This window comes from Myotis daubentonii, chromosome 3 (assembly GCF_963259705.1).
Source record: "Myotis daubentonii chromosome 3, mMyoDau2.1, whole genome shotgun sequence".
Lineage (NCBI taxonomy): Eukaryota > Metazoa > Chordata > Mammalia > Chiroptera > Vespertilionidae > Myotis > Myotis daubentonii.
This window is the reverse complement of record NC_081842.1, coordinates 98,934,790-98,947,665: the sequence shown is the minus strand read 5'-3', so window position 1 is coordinate 98,947,665 and position 12,876 is coordinate 98,934,790.

The following is a 12,876-nucleotide window of genomic DNA, read 5'->3' as shown; positions in this document are numbered from 1 at the left end:
ATGGCTTCAGGGACTTTGGCCTTTAACCTTTAAATCCATTTTCTTGTTATTGTATCATGACTGTCCCATTTTCCATATACACATTTAATTTTTTTCTTCCACATATATGCGCACACACACAAACAATATGAGATTAATAAAAGTTACAGGCAGTGAATGAAATTACTTGAATTGTAAGGATTTTGTTTACATGCTATCAAAAAAAAATCCTTGAAAAATAACAGCTAGTATTTGTATGCTCTTATCATGGCAAGTATTGTTGCTAAGAGTCTAACTGAAATCCCTTCATTAAGATGAGGAATTAAAGCTCGGAGATGTTGAGCAACTTTCTAGATTTAAATTCTGGCTGGAAAAATTCACTCTCCCTATGAGACTTTAGTTACTCAACATCTTTGAGCTTTAACTCCTCATCTTTAAATGAAAGGCTTGAGTTTAGACTCTGAGCAACACTATCAAGAAAAATGGAAACAAACTCATGGATAAGAGCAGGCAGACAGCTCTGGTGGGGGGGTGGGGGGGTGGCGGGGAATGTGGAGGCACTGAGAAAATAAAAGAGAGAGAGAGAGAGAGAGAGAGAGAGAGAATTCATGGACATAGACAATGGTGTGGTGATTGTGGGGGGTGGAGAGGAAGAGGACATAGAGAGGATAAATGGTGATGGAAAATAAAATAAAATACCTCCAGATTCCAAGAATAATGAGAGGTCACTAAACTTAGTTTCTATAATAAAATGAAAATGTTTTGGCTCAATATAGATTGCTAAATTAGTGAATAATTGAAGTAAGAAATGAGCTCTCTCTACAGGCAATTCTCATTTTAGGAACAGATTTAATTATTTTTTGAAAAACCATTGACTTGCACATTTTTTAAAATATATTTTATTGATTTTTTACAGAGAGGAAGGGAGAGGGAGAAGGATAGAGAGTTAGAAACCGATTCAGCTGCCTCCTGCATACTCCCCTACTGGGGATGTGCCTGCAACTAAGGTACATGCCCTTGACCGGAATCGAATCTGGGACCCTTCAGTCTGCAGGCCGACGCTCTATCCACTGAGCCAAACTAGTAAGGGCAGATTTAATTCTTAATGTTCAGTAATAGTTCTACTATTTGAACCTCAAATTCATTTTCTCACAGAGGCTTCAGTGATCAGAGAGGGTTATTGACCTCTCACTTAAACAACAGATCGTTCTCTTTTTCCCTTATTTAAATTAAATTTATTAGGGTGACATTGGGTAATGTGATCACATAGGTTTCTGGTGAGGGTTTCTATGTTACAGATCTGCATATTGCACTATGTGCCCACCACCCAATGTCAAATCTTCTCCCATCACCATATATTTAGATTGTTCTTAAATAATTGAATATCTCTGTTAATAGTATGATATTGTTAATATCTTAACAATTGATATTTTAGAAAATATCACATCTTCAGTCTGTGACCTTACATTACAACTCCCTGAATACTGTCACATCACCTAGGTGATGTCTCATTCTCATTTGAGAATCAAAGTGATAGGTCAGGGAAAGTCAAAGTAGCAAGAATATAACCTGATGAAAATTCAGTAAAAAAGTTTCTATTTCCAGTCTTTATATAGTATTATGTTTTAACCTATACAATTGCTTGGGTATGATTTACTGGTTAATTCTTGTTTTTCCTTTTTAGTTTGTTCTTTGTCATTGATGGGTAAGGTGTTGTAATATTTCTTACTAGTTCTATAAACCTTTCCGAAAATAAGTTGAGAAAACAAGAATAAAACTTGCCCCAATATGTCACTAAATATTCATAGTTCCTTATCTGCATAAACCGTAGCCATAAATCCAATAAATCTGCAAAATTTTGACAACAGCATGGTTGATTTTCATAAATACATTTTGTTTTCTAAAAAATGGGCAGGAGAGGGGATATTGTCAAACTTTCCAGTTTGTCACATCCTAAATTTTTTCAATGTATATCTCCATTTTTAAACATTGGGGATTTTAAAAATAATTTAGTTGTTTCTGGTATATTTAGCATTTTTTTCTGTGAGCCACCTGAGGATTGCATTGATGTGCTATTTCTGCACACTAATGAAAATGTCAAAGATCAGGCTTAAAAATGTTAAATAAAACTGAGCCAATCAGTCCCCTACTGTTGTTCATTTTGAGGCCAACTTTATTCAAAGACTGCTTTACTCCCTGTTGTTACTTCTTAGCTAAGCCTGTAATTGTCAGTAAACATTATCAAACAGGTTTTGGGATTGACACTGTGAAATATATGCTCCTGACTATGATCAAAAGTAACCATTCAAAAGCAGGATTAAGTCAAACATCATTAATTTGGACTGCTCACAAGAGGAGTGCTGCAAATCGCCCGACACCAACGCACCCATCACCCTCACAAATGTTCTCAGATGCCCTCAAGGATTTATTCTAGTCCATATTTCTGTGAAAACCGCCAGGAAGTTAACAAAAATTTTTTCCCAATTGAAAGGATAAGAAATATTCCTTTCAAAGATTTTATAAATTTAGGAAATCACACTGGTAGAGACCACTATTAACATATCATATTTTCTTCCAAATAGATTTCATACATTTGATATTGTAGCATATTTGAAATTTTGTGTTCATATCCTGATGTTTTTCACTTAACATATATACTGTGATATGATTTAAACATGTTTATCTTACATTTCCCAGAAGTAATTTCTCTAGTTAAATTTTAAGTCCACATCTCCATGTTAGTTTTTGTTATCTCTTACTTTTAATGATAAAACACTTGATCTGCCATTTTATTTTTATAGCAAAAACCAGACTGGCCAACTTCATGATACCCTTTCCTCTCTGTCTGGAATCTGATCTACCAAAATGGAGACTCACACTTGAGCCACATTATCGGAACGCTCCTGGCTCCTCGCATGCTGATTCTCTTAGCCATCATTTTTTATCCTCTTGTCAGTACTCTTAACCGTAAAAAGGATAGGCAGATGCAGTTATCAGAAAGAAAATATTACTGTCGTATCATCAAATGTAAACATTGAACCAAGAGGGAATGCAAAATAATTGTTTGCTTTGGACTTTAAGTCCCTCATCAGATCCTAACAAGGCATCTGTTTTCACTATTATAATAACAACACCAGCTTCACTTTTTTTTTTTTTGCAAAAGCCCTGTTCTGTTAGCTGGGCCAAGTGTGAGCCAGGGTCCCAGAATGCGCTTAACACCTCACCCCCCGAAATGAGGATTGCTGAGGGAAAACTCCACCTTGCCGAGCTTCATTCAAAAGATAATGCCTACCATGCACAACACCCTGCCCAGCCATAATGATATGAAGTTAATTAAGACACGGTCTTTGCCCTCAAGAAACTCACAGTCTGATGTGAGATAGAGATAAATCCCTGGTTACATAATATCATGATAACAAATGAACAAGTAATACAATGGATAAGCCTAAAATCAGACTGTAAGGTAAGAAATGGATTCCTGGAGGTGTCGTTTTAGCAACTAGGAATTAGTAAGATAAACCATATGTATCCTTGTGTGTGTATGTGTGTGTGGTTTGTATGCATGGGGAAAAATGACACAGAACATTCCAGGAAGAATAGAGGTGAGTTTAGGGAAACAAAGGACTCATTATCCTAAGTAAATTAGGTGGTAGGGGAGGGGAATAAGATAAAAGAGGTAGACATACATTAGAAGAAGAAAAACTTTACGCCTCCCCCCAAGATGTTTATCTGAAAGCTCTAAGGAGAAATTTAACAGTGTATAGAGGGAATGTTATATGTTTAAATTAACATTTCACCTGCAATATGGAAGATGAATTAGACAAAGGGAATATACTGGAGGCTGTAGACCATTCCATGGATTTTGATATACTAAGACTGCAGTGGTGGCAGTTGGGAGCAAGACTGGTTCAGAGAGAAATTTAAGATTTTGAATCCTCAGTTCTACATCCTACATCCTGAATGTCTCAGCAAGCTGGAGAGATAGGTAACCACTTCCTTTTACTCAAGGTGCATATTTCCCTGTATAATGAAGCTGAATTGAAACCACCCTATTCTAGTATCTTCACATGCAGTCACCAATTGCACTGATACACTCCTAACTGGAATGCTTTTAAGGACTAGTGTTGAAAAAGAAAAATCAGAAGGCACAGTGAAGAGGTCACAGCAGGAGAAGGTGAACGATGTGTACATGGATGGTGGCCATAGAAGGGGGGTAGGTCCATCATTTTACCCTAGTGCTGGTGGGGGAGGGGAGGCTGAAGCTACATCAAGCTACTCTCCCCGCCCGGGTCATCATCCCTCCATCACCAACCTGAGGCTGGGACCTTGGCCCTTGTTCATTCTGCTGTATGGAGAGCTCTTGCTAGAGAGCAGAGACAGTTCTTGCATGGAAAAATCCAACCAACTGTCCTTTTCAAATGTCACTGCCCTCCACACAGCCCTGTCAGTAGAAAAGCAATACCCCTCCCAGCGAAGCAAGGCCTGGAGCTTCTGGTTAGGTTGACATATTGGTGCTGAAATCAGATGGCTGGTAGAGGTGTAGTGCAGGAAGTACGAGAAACAGTCCAAGGAGTGGAATCTTGGAGAGAACAACATGAGAAGCTATGCTAAACTGAAGAAGCTGTAGAGTTATAAAGAATCTTAGTGGAAGAGAGCAATCAGGACACCATAAAATGCACTAAAGTTCAAAGCCAGAGAATTGGGGGCTTTTAGAGAAATGTCCTGATTGGAAGAAATTACTGGAGATGATGCTTTATATAGGGAGCAGGAAGCCAACAAAACCACTAAAGGTTCCAAAGAAAACACCCAGGATGAAGTGGAAAAGTCCCTCCATGTTCACTTTTCTCTATGTATCTGGGTGTTTGGCATGATAAGTAGGAAATCCGCAGACAGCTGGCTGATTTTTCCCATATTCATCTCAATGTGAATTGTGATGCAGACAGGACTGAAATGTAACCAGTAGTTTACTCTTGATAGTAAAAGAAATTTACTAGGAAAAATATCTGTATGCTTTCATCCAGATGCTGGAATTATCATAAGCATTTGTGAGACCTCCCCTTGTCTCTGATGGACAGTAGAAAGAAACAATCGACCTAGTTCGTGGGAACCGTATACACTTCTGGAGAGATGTAGAAATAACTTAAAAAATTAGCCCATAAGCTTGTACTTCAAAAAATAGGACACACCATGGTTAGATTTGAATGAAAAATAAAAACAAATATTGTTAAGCAATGTCTACAAAAAGCCACAAAACTCAAGAGTAGATACTTTTTAAAACATGTCCTGAATTGGGAGACTCAACATGGGTTCCAACAGATTTGCTTTCTCAAGGTACCTTTAGACCTGGAGACAATCATAGGACAAAAACAGACCTTTTATGAAGAATCCTGATGGCCAAACACTCCCCTGTTCCAGACTCATAGTGCAAGATCATGAGTCCAAAAGGAAAATAATAGTACACAAGCACTTTGTCAAGAACTCACCATAGTCTGGCTCTTGCTCTTGTCATGTCTTGTCATATCACGCCTTAGCTCATCTTTTAGGAAGGGAATTCTGAAAGACATAGCAACCCACAAAAACTCTTTGTTCATTTTATTTGCTCAGACCTTTATGCATGCGTGCATGTGTGCATGCACACACACACACACACACACACACACACACACACACACACACACACACAGGAGCTTTGAACTCCAAAGCAGAACACAGCTCTACTGTTGCTATTCATTTCTATTAAGAGTATAATCAAAATTTATCCAAGCATTTCAGACATTCTTCTAATTAAGATTTTGTAGCTTCTCTCAGTAATGTATTTGTTTCTTTCCTGACCTCTCAAGAGTATTCTAAAATGAAGGTTATTGTGATTATACTGTGAGATAGCAACTTTCTTCTATTTCAGCCTTATTTATCCTACTCAGAGCCATTTCTAGGCTATTGTCCAAAATAGCCTCTAACCATCTAAGCTGTTCAATGAAGTGTATCAGAAAGCAATCTTTGAACTAGCTCTCAAAATATGTTCTCTTCCTTCATTTGAACATAGTTGCATGCCAATCAACAGCAAAGCAATTAAAATCCTGCCAGGATCAAAGAATGTGCCTTGCTACAGCCTTGCCAATCTATAAAAACATTTCCTCATCTCTTTTTGTTAAGGCTCTGGTGATCTGCACTACAGAAATATCCAAGAATGTACTTATGTTCTTCATAATTCTTTATCTATTTCCAAATATATGTCAACAAATTTCTTATGCATGCTGTCAGTTTCCAGTTTTCCCCACCTTAGGCTGCTCTGTTTGATATTTCCCCTCCTCTGCAAAGCACCTGTCCTTACTTCAGTATTCCACCTTTCATCTTGGAGGTGCTTGCATTTGACTTTAATATCTTCACTGAGGCTACACTGCTTGAGGACTCATCACGTCTTCTAGCTATTGTGCATATTAGTTTTCTTTATGTGTTCTTCTTTTGTTAATAAGATCATCTTTTTGCAGATTTTTTATGCAATCTATTGTATCCAAGCACACTCTGATATTAACTCCTTTGAATTAGTCAGAGAATACATTGCTGTGGGAGGCAGGCAGTCTCTTTCTGGATTATTCTGCCATCTCATCAATAATTGAAAGGACGAGCTAAGTAACTTTCCATACGCTCTCCTAATCCTTTTGTTCCCCACTGAGTGCATTTGAGATGAACTCACACCATTTCACTCAAGTATTTTAAAGTTTTTGGGGTGTTCAGAGCACAGCTGTGCGACAGAATGATAAGAAGCAGACCAAACAATTTCTGTGAACCCCAAACTATCTATAAATGTAAAAAGACATGGAGAATTGCTGAAATTAATATAAATAATTTAAGCAAAAACTATGTCAGCTAAAAAACCTAGGTAACTGACACCTATGTTTTGGTTTAAATGATATTAGTGATTACCTACATTTAACATTTTACTTTGTGTAAAATTATTGGACAGGATCATGCACCTTATAAAACCTTTATCTCTAATTATTATGGTATTTTTGCTTTAAATCTAAAAATATGTGTGAGAAAAATTAAACAACTACTAGTTGAAATCTGGGAAATTCAGGCCTTACATTTAATCTTTTTCACTTTTTTCTAGAGACATCATCTCATTTATGGAAGTGCCAAACCCTAATATTTTATTCTCTTCCACTTGTCCCTCAAATAGTTTCTTCTTAGAAGGTCAATATTTTAAAAATTATATTTCTCCAGAGAAGTTCCTTTGTCAAATCCATCCTGAACTTGTGACATTAGAAGTTCTCCATGGCTGCTTTCATTTCTTTAGAGACTAAACGTAGTTCCTTGTCATGTCATGGATGACCCTTTTGTGGCCATTGGTTTTACAGAAAACATCAAACTACTCAATAAGTGCCATAGCTGACAGTACTCACAATTTTTAGAAAAACTTAGACTTTCCTTTAAAAAGCAACTATAGTATAGCTTACCTAGCATAGTATATGTTTTTGTTAAAAATTCCATGATCGTATCTTATTCTACAATGTACCATCAATATTTTTAAATTCTATTTTGAGATCAACCAAATAATTGCATTTTTTTGGTGAATATTAAAAACAAATATGGCAGCAACTTTTTTTGTGTTTCATGAATTCCTTTTAAGATTTGTGCTTATTTTTAATTATTTAATTAAAAGGTAGCAATAACTTTATACTATAGTATAAGATATTATCAAGTGAATTTTACTTTTTTTTAAAATTTTACTTTTAAAATGACTCTTCAGATTTCACTGACCCAACAAAGTATATCCTATGACAATTGCAATGATTGACAGTCAGATATCTAAATCACTAATACATACTACATCAAACATTTATTAAATTCCTCTCTATATAATGATACTATCCTATATAATAAAAGGCTAATATGCAAATCAACCAAACAGCAGAACAACCAGTCACTGTGACGCACACTGACCACCAGGGGGCAGACGCTCAATGTAGGAGTTGCCCCCTGGAGGTCATTGCACTACCACAGGGGGAGCACCGCTCAGCCAGTAGCTGGGCTCATGGCAGGCAAGTGCAGTGGCAGTGGCTGGAGCCTCTCCCACCTCTGAGGCAGTTGGACATCCTCCGTGGGCTCCCAGACTGCAAGAGGATGCAGGCCAGGCTGAGGGACAAATTTCGTGCACCAAGCCTCTAGATAATAATATTTGAAGATTTTTTTTTACCAAGTAATCATATGCTTGATATACACAATATGTGCTCCTATGATGGAGTCTGTTATTCCCTAATTTGTTTATTCATCCAGTCAACAGGGTGAAGCAATCACTAGATTCCTCCACTGTTCTTTATGGAGGAGATACATGAACAGAGACCTAAACAGCAAAGGGGGCCAGCTGTGTAGTGATATGGAGTAGAGCGGGGGCTATAATAAGCAAAGTAAACATCTAAAACATCTAATGTGAAGGCCATAAGACAGAAAGGAGTTATGTTTGAGGAACAGAAAGAAAAAAAGTGTAGTTGAAGCATAATATTTCAGGAAAAAAGTATGGCAAAAGAGGTCAGAGTATAGGCCTTGTAGGAAATAGGAAGGAGTGTAAAGGAATGACACACTCTAAAATCTAGGTAGAGAATAGGGGAAACAACCCCCGAAGCAATATCAATCAAAATGCATTTACATAGCTACTTGGTCTACTAGCACATATGTGAATGAAGTCTGAACAAGGTTATTTATCACAGCATATTAGCAAAATATTAAAAACAACTAAATTAGTTGTTACAGTAATAAGTGTAGTTAGTATAAGTTACCATAAGCAAACTCCATTTTGTATTAGTATAGGTTAGCATAAGCAAACTCCATTTTATATTAGAGTGAATTTTAACTTTACTTAGAAGTGAAACTTAACTTGTGTGTGCCTGTGCACTCCTGATAAGTACCTTTTAACCCCCTGCTTGTGTACCCCGATAAGCCCAGAAGGCCACCGGAGCACACTGATATGAGACACTGAAGAAGCCCACCCATCGGGTATAAAAGAAGGACTCTCACCCCAGCAGTCAGACGCCTGTCTGCCCTCCACAGACAAGACGTCCTCCTTACCCTCCTGGAATCTGCCGTTCCTGCTCTGCTCTTGAGCCCAGATTGTTAGAGGCCTCTCTTCGTGTCAAGAGACCGAGCACCTGCAGCTGCGTGCCTGACGACCTCCGTGTGTCTCTGTCAGCGAGTGTCTCCAGGTGGCCTGCCAAGGACTGAAACCCATCAGCTCTCTGGTAACTAAACCTGTGTGATTCTTGCATTCTGTTTGTCTCCTGTGTCTTCTCTCTTCTTAGTTTTGGTTTAAGCTCGGCCTAAATAATAAAGTACCCTTTGACGTCTGTATTGGTATATCCAAATGAGGTGCTCTGGGTCACCTGTGCATACGTTCCCAAAGAAGTGGAACATTAGTATAGGAGGAAAAAATAAAAGAACACAGAAAATAAGTGAAATAATAATAATGAATTTATAATGTAGTGATAATGGATAAAGATATATAGAGAAAAAATAAAATGGAAAAAATGAGAAGAAAGGGAAAAACAAAACAAGGGAAATTAATAAGAATAGGCAAAATTAGAATGGAATCAAAGGAAAGAGAGAAATTAGAGATATGCAAGAAAAGAGAAGAAAGAAAAAAACAAACAACAATAAAAATATCCACTCACACACACAAACAAAACAGCCAAACAGTGCACGTGCACACACACACACACACACACATTCACTGAACAAGTTTTGGGTCCGCCACTTGGTGTGTCTTTCCTGGGCCCCCTGGAAGCTTCTCTAATGCAGGTCAATGTGGGTTACTCTCCTTTCAGCCCTGGGCAACCTGATTGAGGTCCAAGGGGTTGAAGCCCCTAGTAATCTAGTGGGCAGGAACTCCTTAGCCCACAGGGTGAGTCTGCCTTGAGTCTCATGCCTTGATTGTCCCTGTTCTAAGCTGTACTCCCTTCCCCAATGGAGCAGGGCTCTGCAGGGGCATCCTGGTCTTGGCCCGGTGGTTTGATCAGACTTGTGTTGGCGGTGGTGCCAGTAGCTTGTAGGAAAGGGGTGGGGGGCAGGCCTTTCCTCTCCTTTTAGTGCCTCAGCTCTGTCCGGTTTGCTGGCACCTCCTCTCTGTCACCTACAGGGGCACAGATTTCCTCCCAGGGGTGTCCCCCTTGCCTCAGGTTGCTGTAGGTGAGGTCAGAAACAGCTGTTTTGCTGGTGGGCAAGAGGGGCACCTCCCCTGTATTCCATGTGGGCATGATCTCCTTCCAGCCCCCTTTCTGCTTACCTGCATGAGTTTTTACAAAAAATAGAAAGCCCCCCAGATTCAATGTTAAATGTGTCCTTCAGATCCCACTGGTGGAGCTGGCCCTGAGCTCCACTGAGTGGCCCTTCCCACTTTTCAAAGGAGCTTCCCAGCCTGCAGGATGGCGGTCGCTAGTGCTACTCCATCCAGGGACTTCAGCCCCAGGCTTCCACTGCTGCACCCACTCCACAGTCTCCACAGTAAGTGCCTTCGGGGCCTCCTCTCCCAGGCCCAGGCCCTCCCATCTCACCTGTAGATCTGCAGCCTCTTCAGTCTCCTCAGGTCTTCAGTTTAATAGGCCCAGGTCAGGGGAGGCTACATCTACCTGCAGGCCTTCAGTATGGTTCCTCTCCCCGAGCCCTGGTGGTGGAGCCAAGCAGCTGGGCTCTAGGGTGGCAATGGCAGCACAGTAGCAGTGGCAGTGGTTGAGTACATGGCAGAGGCAAGAGCCCTGCCAGGTCAGTGGTGATCACACAGCACTGGCACAGTGTCCAGGCTGGGTCCTGTTGGGTGTACGGGTTCAGGCTGGGTGCGTTCCAGGCACACAGAAGAGCCAAGGGTGTCTGTTGCAGGCTTGCTTGTCTGCATTGTGACCTCTGTGGGCACATGGGGACTAGGGCGAGGTGAGTACAGATGGTGGCGAGGCTTGATTCCTAGCCACTGCTGCTCCCCAAAGCCTCCTTCCAAGGAGGACACTATAAAACTTTCAAGATGGCACAGTCTCAAGCCAGAGCCCAGCCAGGGGAGTGGCTGTGGTGGTAGCAGAGGCTCCTCGTGGTCTGAAGCCTTCAGCTGCAGACGTGTGGGATCCGGCTGCTGTTTCCTTAGGTGCAGGGCCAGGAGTTGTCTGTGGCAGGTGTGCTCGGGCTCTCTCCGTTGCTGCTACTGTTTGCTTAAGTGCGTGGATTGAGGATTGTGTCCTTGGGGTGCTCAAGGGCACCCATTGGGTCAGGACAGGGCTTCCCTTGGGTTCAGGTCCTGGCTATGGCTAGTCTGGGTGGTGGTGAGGTTGGGTGCCTAGCCACTGCTATTCCGCTACCTCCTCCCAAGGAGGACCTTGTAAACCCTTCAAGATGGCATGGTCTCCAAGCCAGAGCCCATCGCAGGGAGGACCTGTGGCAGTAGCAGAGGCTCTTTGGCCAGGAGAACCCCCAACCGCCCACCCCCAAGTCCTCTCTCCTCTCTCTCTCTCTCTCTCTCTCTCTCTCTCTCTCTCGTCCTCTCACTCCCTCACTTACTCACACTCTCTCACTTTAGTGCTGTCAGCAGCCATGTTCCAAAACTTCCTGGGCCATTTCTGAAATGTTAATGCAACCCAGAGCTCTGTCCGTGGTCCTTTACTTTTATACTTTTCTTATGAAGATCTTCCATTTATCCATAATTTCTACTCTGTGTTTGTCCTCAGATGATTTTAAAATATATATTCTCTCAAACTCATCCTTGTATTTAGCTTCAGAATTCTTTGTCCAACTCCCTAATATGCTATAGACCCATCAAACTTAAGCTCACTTAAAATAATCACCATTAACTCACGTTCCAAAGTGAAAAATATTGGATCACTTCAACCTTCCTAACAATTGAATCAATCACACAGCTAAGTATGTTAAGCCACATCTTTCTTTCAGGGTCTTTCCTCTATCACCTGATGTATTATAGTAACTCCTGACTGGTCCTTGTTTACTTTATTTACTCCCCTTTATTTACTTTATTTCATCCTGTAAACTTCTCCCAATGTTATCTTTCTTATATATTCTATATACTAAATAGGAATGCCTTGGACTGGCAGCCTGAATACTTCACAACATTCCCCATTATAATTTTTAAGTTTGAGCATCATCTTCATAGTGACTGGCACACATACATCTACTAGTGTTCACACCCAGTTACACTTGCCTTGTACTATACACAACACTATCACAAGTTTCAGTCACAACTGAGTCACACCAACTATTTAACTATTCTTACTGTAGTCCCTTCTCTCCTCTGCCTTTATACATGCTACTCCTTCTGTAAAAACTTAGTGGCTTCTTGAGTAATTGCTATTCCTCCTTTAAATAATAACTGAAAAGGCATTTCCTCACTCCTTTAATCTCAACTATTATATTAAAACTAGTAGCCCAGTGCACAAAATTCATGCACATTAAAAGTGAATTAATTGCCCTAACTGGTTTGGCTCAGTGGATAGAGCATCGTCCTGCAGACTCAAGGTTCCTGGGTTCGATTTTGGTCAAGGGCATGTACCTTGGTTGCGGACACATCCCCAGTAGGGGGTGTGCAGGAGGCAGCTGATCAATGTTTCTCTCTCATGGATGTTTCTAACTCTCTATCCCTCTCCCTTCCTCTCTGTAAAAAAATCAATAAAATATATTTTTTTTAAAAAAGGGAATTAATTAGCAGAGATATTTTAATGTTGCTATTTGTCCTTTCTCTATAATAGAAGTGTGAGAGATGAAAGGAAATTAGTAAAATGTATATGAAAATAATATATAAATTTATTAATAAATAAACAGTAACAAAAGGATATAACAACAACAGAGGCATGATATAAAAATGGCAAAAACATGATATGAAAACAACAAAAAACTGATATAAAAACAACAGTG